Consider the following 13,095-nt stretch of genomic DNA (forward strand, 5'->3'; position numbering starts at 1 on the left):
CCAATTCTCACATCCATACATGACTGCTGAAAAAACCATAACTTTGACTATACAGACCTTTGTTGGCAATGTCTCTGCTTTTTAATATGCTGTCTAGGTTTGTCATGGCTTTCCTTCCAAAGAGCAAGTGTCTTTTAATTTCATGACTGCAGTCACCATCCACAGTGATTTTGGAGCCAAAGAAATAAAATCTGTCACTGCTTCTACTTTCCCATCTATTGTTTCATATACTTTTTATCATTGTTTTAGTTGTTTCAGATTGGAGGGAAAATCTGGTCCCTGTTACTCCATCTTGGCCAGAAGCAGAAGGAAGTCAGGTGTTCTCTCTTAATATGCTGCTTTAATCTTTTAAAATTATTCTAGGGAAGTTTTCTGGAGCTATAAATTTTAATATTTGTTTTGCTCCCTCTATCTGGTTTTCTTTTTCAGGGACTTCTATAAAGTATGAATTGGATATTCTTTTTCTACCTCCAATATTGATCATTTGTCCTCAAATCTTTTTCTTTCTTTCTTCTTAAAGAAACATGTTCCAGGGTTTCCCTGGTAGCTCAGTGGTTAAGAATCCACCTTGCAAAGCAGGGGACATAGGTTCAGTCTCTGACTGGATCCCACAGGCTGTGGAGCAACTAAGCCCTTGTGCCTCAACTAAGACCCAATGCACTCAAAGAAATAAATAAAATATTTTTTAAACGTTCCTCCTTTTTGCCTTCTATTTCCCTTAAGCCATCATGTATTGTGTTTATTTGCTTTGTGCTCCTTATAATTTAATCTTCTATTCTGAAATTACTTTTTCTTTTTTCCCCAGTATTTCCCAACATACAAGTTATTGCTGAATTTTTCTAGTACTTGTTTTTCTAGTACTTTGTACCATTTTCTTAATGTCTTTTAGCTTGTTCCAAATAGCTGCCTCAGGTATCTTTGGGGGTTCGGTGGTTAGGACTCCATGCTCTCACTGCCAAGGGCCTTGGGGTTCAATCCCTGATTGGAGCTGAGAAGTGGTGCGGCCAAAAAACACCAAAACAAAACAAAAGCTGGCTATAACTTTGATGTGTTCTATGAGCATGAGTTTGAATTATGCTTTCATTGTCTCTAAGGTTGATATTCTGCCTTCTTATTCTTTTATTTTACAGCACATTGTATGAGACTTGCTTTCTGTACTTCTTTTTTGCCTTCTGTGCATTTTTTCCTCTTCTTTATATGAAATTAGCTTTCCTTAACTTTTGGAAGGAGGCAGAGGTTCAGAGCAGCTTCCCAAATGTCAGAGCTCCCTCTTCTGTTTTTGCGTAGTGCTAGATTATGGCAAGTTATTTCTGAGATTTCTTAACTCTATTCCCCTACTTTTACCTGGACATTCTCTTTTCTTACTGATGTAGACCACATAATGGCTCCCTAAAAAAGCCATGTCTGAATCCCTGAAACCTAGGAATGTTACCATATGGCCAAAAAAAAGGACTTTGCAGAGGTGATTAAGGATTTTGAGGTGAGATTATCCAGAGTTCTCCAGGTGGGCCCTTTGACAAGTATCTTTATAAGAGGAAGATCACACAAATTGAAGAGGAAAAGGATATATGACTACAGAGGCAGAGTTTGGAGTGATATGGCCACAAGCCAAGGAATGCCAGCAGCCACCGGGAGCTGGAAAAAGCAAGGAACGGATTCTCCCTTAAAGTTTCCATAGGGAGCACGACTCTGCCAACACCTTGGTCTTGGCCAAGAGATACTGATTTGGAACTTATGGCTTCCAAAACCATGAGAGAATAAATTTATGTTGTTTTAAGCCACTAAGTTTGTGGTGCTTTGTTCCAGTAGCAATAGGAAACTAATGCAGAGTTTGGTACTTGAAGTGGGGTGTTGCTATAACAAATATCTAAAAAATGTGGAAGTGGCTTTGGAATCGGGTAGTCGGATAATATGCAGAGGCTGGAAGAATCTTAAAGAACATGACAGAAAAAGCCTAGATTGCCTAAAATACACTTCTGATAGAAACAGAGATGCTGAAAGCACTGCTGTTGAGGGCTCAGAAGTGAGGAATGCTGACAACCTGGATGGGGCTGGACCCTGCTGAGACCTTGATTTTGGCCCAGTGATACTGATTTCAGACTACTTGCCTCTAGAACTGTGAGAGAATAAATTCAGTTCAGTTCAGTTCAGTTCAGTCGCTCAGTCGTGTCCGACTCTCCACGACCCCATGAATCACAGCATACCAGGCCTCCCTATCACCAACTCCTGGAGTTCACTCAAACTCATGTCCACAAAGTCGGTGATGCCATCCAGCCATCTCATTCTCTGTCGTCCCCTTCTCCTCCCGCCTGCTTTAAACCACCAAGTTTGAGGTAATTTGCTTCAGCAGCCATAGGAAATGAATACACCTACTCTCCATTGTCTTAACCTGGTCAATTTTTATTTTACCCTCAGAACTTTCTCCTCAGCGTAGAACCTTGTTCTGGAAGAGAGCCTTAGTGGACCGGTGTACAATGAAGGATTAACTCAGCAGGTCTGGGTTGTCCAAACCTTGCACATTCCAAAGAAAGATTTGGCCCTTGCCCAGCTCCTGGTAGACAGCCTCAAAGCCCTTGGAATAGCCTGTCTGTTAAGAGTATTTTTGTTTGCCTGAATCCATGAACCATGCCATACAGTTTATTTTAAAGCTGTAATTTATGGTGGAGGTCTTGGGCCATCCAGAATCAGCTTGAACTTTGGAGGGACTTAGTAACGAAGGTCAGCTCTGCCCACATAACCAACTCCAAATAAAATTTCTGACCAAAGTTCAAATGATCTTTCTTGGTTGGCAATATGAGCTTCTGTGTGTTACCCCATATCTTTTTGGGAGAATTAAGCACTGGGCTAGATGACTCTGCTGGGAGAGGAGAACTGGAAGCTTGCTCCTGGTCTCTCTGCCCTATGTGATCTTTTCCACAGCTGATTTAAATCTCTCTCCTTTTTTTGTAATAAACCTTAACAATGAGTATAATTGCTTTGCTAAATTCTCTGAGTTCTTCTGGTAAATCATTGAATTGGAGGGTAGTCTTGGGACTCCCAAGCACAGTCAGTCTTAAGAGTTCACAGCCCCCTCAGATCTTACTGCAGACCCCTTACATTCACTTGTTACTAGATGAAGTAAAACATCTCTCAGTTTCAGCTGCTGAATTCAAGTTGGCATGCCACCCCTGTTGACTGCTTTGGCAGTCTCCTATTCTCAGGTCTGTCAAATGCCCCTATTTCTCCCTGCTTTTTCCTACACGGATATCTATACTATACAATTCTTGTGGCCATTGATGAGCTGTCTCCACCTTCACATATTTTGAGATTCATGGGTATTTTAACTATTTATTGCTGTGGAAATAAACTGCACCAAAACTTAGTGGCTTAAAATAATAACCATTTTATTGTTCACAATTCTATGGATCAAAAATTTGGGCAGGGCTCAGTGGAGATGGCTCCATTTCTTCCCCATAAGATGTCTGAGGCAACTGGAATGGGGTTGGAGGATCCAAGGTGCTGTTATTATGATTGGGACCTTGGTGCTAGTTGTCAGTTGGACCTCAGTTGTCATGCACATGGACTCATTTTTTAAAATGGTGTCTCAGAGCTTTGGTCTTCAGAAAGAAAGACTTTTTTTTACAGGGTGTCTAGGTTCCCTTCACATTAAAGCAGAAGTTCAAGTCCTCTTAACACCTATGCTCAGAAGCCCCAGAATGTCACTTCTACTTCATTTTATTGGTGAAACAGAAAATAAGCCCAGCCCAGACACAAAGAATGAAAAAATACGCTCCACATCTGAATGGAAGGAATGGCAAGCCCTAACGGAGATAAAAATATTGTTGGCAGTCATATCTGCAGAAAATCTACCATGCTGGAGATACTGTGTCCCCTAGTTTCATTGTAAATATTATCTATGGGTTTTGGTGTTGCTATGTGGTTGCTCTGTCTGTTTGCATGTTGGCATGAAGAGAGATTTAAAAACTGCTGCCACCATGTTCCCAGCTTCCATTCTCATTTTTTAAAATTATCTCAGAAAAGAACAGAAATTTGGGTGAGGGTCAAATGAAGAAGTAAAAGTTTCTAAATGATAACCTTCTCCTGAGAAATTAGGAATAAATGAAAGTGTGTGTGTGTTTCATGGACCAATAGAGAAAATTTGAATCATGTTTATAAGTAATGGAAGGATAATCACCAGCAGAACTGATAAGCAAAATCGAATTACCAAATTACTAAGAGAGGGAGCAGGAGAATGAATAGGAGCTTGACACAGCAAATGAAATTGAAAAAGAGTGTCAACAAGAAAGCAGAAAAAGGGAAATAGTCTGATGGAAGACAAAATTTTCATATGTTCTCCTATACAAAACTGTGAAATGGGTTTAAAAAACAAAAGTTATGCACTGTTTCCTAAAAGCATGTTTCACACAAAGAGGCAAAACTAAACACTAGTAAAGATACATCAGGTAAATGCAAGCATAATAAAGGAGGCCTAATGATACACTTATCAGGTTAAACTCAAAGGCCAAAAGCATTCAACAGATTTTTAGAAAGAGACATTGTGTAATAATAAAGCATACATTAGATGAAGATATATTTAATAATGTATATAAATATTTACACTAACACCAATAACACTAGCAAAAATTCATAGAAAAAGAACAAAATTCTAAATTCATAATTTATAGTGGGAGGTTATACCTTTTTCAGAATATGATAGATCAAGCTAACAAAAATAATTAAAAGTAGAAAAGATATGAAAATTGTAATCAATAAGCCACATTTAAAAGACATAAAAGAATTTTGAATATTACAAGCAGACTATATAATCTCTACTCTTATGTCCTTACTACTACTATAGTCGCTCAGTCATCTCCGACTCTTTGTGACCCCACAGACTGTAGCCTACCAGGCTCTTCCATCCATGGGATTTTCCAGGCAAGAGTACTGGAGTGGGGTGCCATTTCCTTCTCCAACATTATAAAACATTCAATTGTCTAACTTTGCCTCAGAGAAATGATTGATACATTTTTTTAAAGTGGGACTTTGGCAGATCACATTCTCTGTTAAAAGCCAACAAAAACAGAAATAAATTCAAATGTTACCAAAACATCTTAATCAGTTGGAAATTAAGAAACATTTGCTAAAATAAATCAGGACTAATGGGTCTATAGAGTCCAGTTCATAGAGAAAGATGGAAGTTTCCCAGTTTATTTTATAAAAGGAGAATAATTTTAATACCAAAGCTGAAATATATTGCTTGAAAAAGAAGATAACTAGAGACAATAGTTCATGAATATGGTTAAATTTTTATAAATAAAATATCAATATATCAAATAAATCCAGATATGTCTTGAGAAAGCAATACACCATAACCATTAAGATGATTCCAAGAAGGCGAGTATGGTTTAACATTTGTAAATCAATTGACATACTTCATTACACCAACACTTTAGAGAAGCTGTGTAACACTATTAATATAAAAATGTATACAATGCAATTCATGAGTTATTACATTAATAATAAAACTAAAAATCAGTAACAGAAGGAAACTACTTAAAATTGACAAATCCAATTTTCCAAAAATTGCCAGAAAACTTTATACTAAATGGTAAAGGTTAAAATAATTTCCATCAAAAATGACAGCAGGATAAGAATGCTATCCTATTACTCATATCTATCACTCAACATTATTTTGAAGGTTCTGCCTCAGCATTGTCTGAAACAACTTTCCACAATGATGATGTGTTCTATATATAGAGCTGCCTAATACAGTAGCCACAAGCCATGTGCTGCCATAGAGCACTTAAAATGTGGCTAGGTGACTAAGAAACTGAATTTTATTAATAAATTTTATATAGCTTCAATAAATTTAGTCACATAAACTTAGAGGTTACCATATTGGACAGTTCATTCAGTGAAAAAAAAAAAGAACTAATCACATCAATTAGCAGATACAAGAGAGACTATTATCCAAATTTTATATGATTATACAATTAGAAAACGTAAGACCAAAAGCTACCAGAATTGGTAGGGAGTTTTGGTGAGGAGCTGAATATAAGAAAAAATCATAAAAATAGGTCTTTTCTTACTATACTAGCAGTTAGCAGATAAGATGAGCAAAAATAAATCTTAACAATGACAATACAAATATTATAAATATCTAAGAATCAATTTGGGCTTCCCAGGTGGCTCAATAGGTAAAGAATCCACCTGCAACACAAGAGATGTGGGTTCGATCACTCGATTGGGACGATCCACTGGAGGAGGGTATGGCAACCCACTCTAGTATTCTTGCCGGGAGAATCCCATGAACAGAGGAGCCAGGCAGGCTAGAGTCCACGGGGCTGCAAAGAGTTGGACACAACTGAAGTAACTGAGCATGCGCACATGCACGGACAAGATCAATTTAACCAAAAAGGTGATGGACTTACAAGAAGAAAACCATAAAACATCATTGCAGCATATAATACAAGACATAATCAAATAGAGATACATCAAATCCTTAGATATAAAGGCTTATTATAATCAGTTCAGTTCAGTCCAGTCACTCAGTAGTGTCCGACTCTTTGCGACCCCATGAATCACAGCACGCCAGGCCTCCCTGTCCATCACTAACTCCCGGAGTTAGTAAACTCATGTCCATTGAGTCTGTGATGCCATCCAACGATCTCATCCTCTGTTGTCCCCTTCTCCTCCTGCCCTCAATCTTTCCCAGCATTAGCATCTTTTCAAATCTTTTCTTTGCATCAGGTGGCCAAAGTATTGGAGTTTCAGCTTTAGCATCAGCCCTTCCAATGAATATTCGGGACTGATCTCCTTTAGGATGGACTGGTTGGATCTCCTTACAGTTCAAGGGACTCTTGAGAGTCTTCTCCAACACCACAGTTCAAAAGTATCAATTCTTCGGCACTCAGCTTTATTTATAGTCCAAATCTCACATCCATACATGACTACTGGAAAAACCATAGCTTTGACTAGATGGACCTTTGTTGGCAAAGTAATGTCTCTGCTTTTTAATATGCTGTCTAGTTTGGTCATAACTTTTCTTCCAAGGAGTAAGCGTCTTTTAATTTCGTGGCTGTAATCACCATCTGCAGTGATTTTGGAGCCCAAGAAAATAAAGTCTGTCACTGTTTCCATTGTTTCCCCAACTATTTGCCATGAAGTGATGGGACCTGATGCCATGATCTTAGTTTTCTGAATGTTGAGTTTTAAGCCAACTTTTTCACTTCCCTCTCTTTCACTTTCATCAAGAGGTTCTTTAGTTCTTCTTCACTTTCTGCCATAAGGGTGGTGTCATCTGCATATCTGAGGTTATTCATATTTCTCCCAGAAGTCTTGATTCCAGCTTGTGCTTCATCCAGCACAGCATTTCTCATGATGTACTCTGCATGTAAGTTAAATAAACAGGGTGACAATATACAGCCCTGACATACTCCTTTCTCAATTTGGAACCAGTCTGTTGTTCCATGTCCAGTTCTGACTGTTGCTTCCTGACCTGCATGCAGATTTCTCAAGAGGCAGGTCAGGCGGTCTGGTTTTCCCATCTCTTGAACAATTTTCCACAGTTTGTGGTGATTCACACAGTCAAAGGCTTTGGCATAGTCAATAAAGCAGAAGTAGATGTTTTTCTGGAACTCTCTTGCTTTTTCGATGATCCAACGGATGTTGGCAATTTGGTCTCTGGTTCCTCTGCCTTGTCTAAATCCAGCTTGAACATCTGGAATTTCACGGTTCACATACTGTTGAAGCCTGGCTTGGAGAATTTTGAGCATTACTTTACTAGTGTGTGAGATGAGTGCAACTGTGCAGTAGTTTGAGCATTCTTTGGCATTGCCTTTCTTTGGGATTGGAATGAAGACTGACCTTTTCCAGTCCTGTGGCCACTGCTGTGTTTTCCAGATTTGCTGGCATGTTGAGTGCAGCACTTTCACAGCATCATCTTTCAGGATTTGAAATAGTTCAACTGGAATTCCATCACCTCCACTAGCTGTGTTCCTAAGGCCCACTTAACTGCATTCCAGGATGTCTGGCTCTAGGTGAGTGATCATAACGTGATTATCTGGGTCATGAAGATCTTTTTTGTACAGTTCTTCTGTGTATTCTTGCATCTCTTCTTAATATCATCTGCTTCTGTTAGGTCCATACCATTTCTGTCCTTTATTGAGCCCATGTTTGCATGAAGTGTTCCTTTGGTATCTCTAATTTTCTTGAAGAGATCTCTAGTCTTTCCCATTCTATTGTTTTCCTCTATTTCTTTGCAGTGATCACTGAGGAAGGCTTTCTTATCTCTCCTTGCTATTCTTTGGAACTCTGCATTAAGATGCTTATATTTTTCCTTTTCTCCTTTGCTTTTCACTTCTCTTCTTTTCACAGCTACTTGTAAGGCTTCCATGGATAGCCAGTTTGCTTTTTTGCATTTCTTTTTCTTGGGGATGGTCTTGATCCCTGCCTCCTGTACAATGTCATGAATGTACATAGTTCTTCAGGCACTCTGTCTATCAAATCTAATCCCTTGAATCTATTTGTCACTTCCACTGTATAATCGTTATGGATTTGATTTAGGTCATACCAGTGGCTTTCCCCACTTTCTTCAATTTAAGTCTGAATTTGGCAATAAGGAGTTCATGATCTGAGCCACAGTCAGCTCCCAGTCTTGTTTTTGCTGACTGTATAGAGTTTCTTCATCTTTGGCTGCAAAGAATATAATCAGTCTGATTTCGGTGTTGACCATCTGGTGATGTCCATGTGTACAGTCTTCTCTTGTGTTGTTGGAAGAAGGTGTTTGCTATGAACAGTGCATTCTCTTGGCAAAACTCTGTTAACCTTTGCCCTGCTTCATCTGTACTCCAAAGCCAAATTTGCCTGTTACTCCAGGTGTTTCTTGACTTCCTACTTTTGCATTCCAGTCCCTTATAATGAAAGGACATCTTTTTTGGGTGTTAATTCTAGAAGATCTTGTAGGTCTTCATAGAACCATTCAACTTCAGCTTCTTCAGCATTACTGGTTGGGGCATAGACTTGGATAACTGTAATATTGAATGGTTTGCCTTGGAAACGAACAGAGATCATTCTGTCTTTTTTGAGATTGCATCCAAGTATTGCATTTCAGACTCTTTTGTTGACCATGATGGCTACTCCATTTCTTCTAAGGGATTCCTGCCCACAGTAGTAGTTATAATGGTCATCTGAGTTAAATTCACCCATTCCAGTCCATTTTAGTTCGCTGATTCCTAAAATGTCGACGTTCACTCTTGCTATATTTCCTGTTTAGCACTTCCAATTTGCCTTGATTCATGGACCTAACAGTCCAGGTTTCTATGCAGTGTTGCTCTTTATAGCGTCCTACTTTGTGTCTATCACCAGTCACATCCACAACTCGGTTTTGTTTTTTCTTTGTCTCTGTCTCTTCATTCTTTCTGAAGTTATTTCTCCACTGATCTCCAGTAGCATATTGGGCACCTACCGACCTGGGGAGTTCATCTTTCAGTGTCCTATCTCTTTGCCTTTTCATATTATTGATGGGGTTCTCAAGGCAAGAATACTGATGTGGTTTGCCATTCCCTTCTCCAGTGGACCACATTTTGTCAGAACTCGCCACCATGACCCGTCTGTCTTGGGTGGCCCTACATGGCATAGCTCATAGTTTCATTGAGTTAGACAAGGCTGTGGTCCATGTGATCAGATTGGCTAGTTTTCTATGACTGTGGTTTCAGTCTGTCTGCTTTCTGATGGAGAAGGATAAGAGGCTTATGGATGCTTCCTGGTAGGAGAGACTGACTGAGAGGGGAAATTGGGTCTTGTCTGATGGGCAGAGCCATGCTCAGTAAATCTTTAATCCAATTTTCTGTTGATAGGTGGAGCTGTGTTCCCTCCCTGTTATTTACCTGGGGCCAAACTATGGTGGCCCCTAAAACTTCCCTGGTGACTCAGATGGTAAAGTGTCTGCCTATAATGTGGGAGACCCAGGTTTCATCCCTGGGTTGGGAAGATCCTCTGGAGAAGGAAATGGCAACCCATTCCAGTACTCTTGCCTGGAAAATCCCGTGGACAGAGTAGCCTGGTGAGCTACAGTCCATGGGGGTCGCACATGACTGAGCGACTTCACTTTCACTTTTTCACTTTCATTTCAAACTGCAGTGGACGTAATGAAGATAATGGCGACCTCCTTCACAAGGTCCCATGCGTGCACTGCTACACTCAGTGCCCCCAACCCTGCCGCAGGCCACCGGTGACCCGCTCCTCAGCTGGAGACTCCTGGACACTCCTGGGCAAGTCTGAGTCAGTCTCTTGTGGGGTCACTGCTCCTTTCTCCTGGATCCTGGTGCTCACAAGGTTCTGTTTGTGCCCTCCAAGAGTCTATTTCCCAGCCCTGTGTAAGTTCTGGCAGCTCTATGGTGGGGTTAATGGCAACCTCCTCCAAGAGGGCATATGTCATACCCAAGTCTGCTGCACCCAGAGCCCCTGCTCCTACGGCAGTCCACTGCTGAGCCATACCTCCACAGGAGATGCTCAAACACAGTTCTGTCTCAGTCTCTGTGGGTCTCTGGGTCCTGGTGCACACAAGGTTTGTTTGAGCCCTCTCAGCGTCTCTGGCGGGTATGGGGTTTGATTCTAAATGCAAATTCGCCCCTTCTACCATCTTGCTGGGGTGTCTCCTTCGCCCTTGGATGTGAGGTATCTCCTCAGTCATAATAAAAAGTGTTAACTCTTTCTGAAGTATAATATTGATATAATACAATTCCAATCAGAATTACAATAGTTTTGTGGAGGGTTTTTTTTTTTTGAGGAGGGGTAGTAGTCATTTTGAAACTTTATAAAATGATTTTAAACCTCAAAGTTTCTAGAAAAAGTAAATCTGTGAGAACAAAAATCTTTTGAAATCATATAGATTACAGAGACATGATAGAGTTCAGACTAAGCTAAATATATTTGTGACCTTATATGATATAAATGACATTTAATTCAGGGGCTTTTGGATAATATGTTTCATAAATGGTGCCAGTTGATAATGTTGAATTTTACCTGAGCCCCGTGATCCTGGTAAATAGTGAATGCTAAGAAATTCCCTTACTCTTTTGTGTTTTTCTGTGTTACTCTTTGCTTATGGCAAAGATCCCCCCTTCCCTGTATGACTTTGGACTCACAGACAGCACTTGTTTGTTGATAACATGGCCAGACACATACCCCCCAAATTCTCATTCTTTTCCCCCATAAACATTGATTAACCACAACAAAATGCTTATTAGCCAAACTTTAGCCAAGCTTCTCTCTTTCCTACAGGTTCCTGAACTCTGCTTGCCCTCAAGCCTGAGGAAGCTAAAAGAATGTGGAACATGCCCTTTTCTCAGCATCTCCTGAGAACTGGCTGACCACAGTGGACACTCTCCTGTCAGATCCCCTGATTGTGCAGGTTCTCTTCCACAGAGTCTGCTTATCTTGGCTTGCCTCCTCCTTACCCTATCTATAATAGAAAAACCTTTTTCTGTTTGGTTTTGAGATTTCTGAGATGGGGATTCTCTCCCTATTTGCAATAGCCTTTCTTTCTAGTCTCTCCCTATCCAAGTCTGGATTGTTTCTATTTGATGCAGCAACAATGAAGCTTGATCTTAATCTCATACCATACATCAGAGGCAATTTCAACTAGATTAAAGGTATAAGTAGAAAATTTTAAAACAAAAATGAAATAAATATTAAGACTATCTTTTTAGGAGTACTTAGAATGGAGAAGGGGTCTGTGCAAGGCAGGAAACACAGAAGCCAGAAAAGAAAGCTTTTTTTAAAAAAAATTTATTTTTGGGTGCACTGGGTCTTTGTTGCTGTGCTTTCTGTAGTTGTGGTGAGTGGGGGGCACTCTTGTTGCAGTATGTGAGCTTCTCGTTGCAGTGGATTCTCTTCTTGTGAAGCATGGGCTCTAGGTGCAAGGGCTCAGTAGTTGTGGTGCATGAGCTTAGTTGCTCCATACCATGTGGAATCTTCCTGAACCAGGGATCATACCCATGTCCCCTGCAGGCAGATTCTTAACCACTGGATGACCAGGGAAGTCTGAGAAAGCTTATTTTTGATGAAAGAATACATTTTTCTAACTACAGATAAAAGGACACCTACAAAATGCAAAGGACAAAATGATTTGGGGGAAAATATTGCAATGCAACAAATATCTCTAGTTTGCAAAGAGCTCTTACAAATTTATAAGAAAAAGACAAATCACTGCAAAGAAAACTTAACAAAGGATGTGAAGATTTGCCAAAGAGAAAATCTAAATTGTCAACAAACAGAAAAAGAGCCTCAGTTTCACAAGTGGTCAGAGTAGTGCAAGTTAAAGCAATTAAATTACCCCTCAGATTGGCAGACATTAGAGCATCAACATTCAGTGCTAAAGATTTGCCTTGGTGGACTCATGCTGTGCTGGTGGGAGTAAGAAATGTTAAAATATTTGGGGGAAGTGATTTGGCTGGATTTAACAGTAAAACTACAAAATATAAGAAGCAAAAATTGACTGGTGCAATGAAAATCTGACTTACCAGTACAGTGGGAGAGCTCTCTCACTAACTCAGAGAGCAAGCAGAAAAAAATATATCATCAGGAAGAACATACACATTTTAAATAGTTCAAGGGCTTCCCTGGTGGCGCTAGTGGTAAAGAATCCGCCTGCCAATGCAGGAGACACAGGAGACGCCGGTTCGATCCCTGCGTCAAGAAGATCCCCTGAGAAGGAAATGGCTACCCATTTCAGTATCCTTGCCTGGAGAATTCCATGGATAGAGGAGCCTAGCAGGCCACACAGTCCATGAGGTCGTATAGAGTCAGACACTACTGAGCAACTAACACTATGTCGACCAAAAAAATATAGTCACAACTTGAAAGTAGAGGGTTATTTTATTTGGTGGGAATGTTTAGGATTATGAGCCAGGGAGAGAGCATCTCAGTAGCTCCAAGAAAACTGCTCCAAGGAGGCAGGAAGGGAAGTCAGGCTATATGCAAGTTTGCAACAAAGGGAGCAGGTAGTCTGAACACCACATATCAGGTATCAAGTTAAGGAATTTAGCCTTCTATATATGGAAAGATGCAAGCCTCTGGGCTCACTGAATTCATTCCTTATGCACCTCAGCTATT

This window comes from Moschus berezovskii, chromosome X, assembly GCF_049115385.1.
Source record: "Moschus berezovskii isolate FMDL1 chromosome X, NW_MosBer_1.0, whole genome shotgun sequence".
Taxonomy (NCBI): Eukaryota; Metazoa; Chordata; class Mammalia; order Artiodactyla; family Moschidae; genus Moschus; species Moschus berezovskii.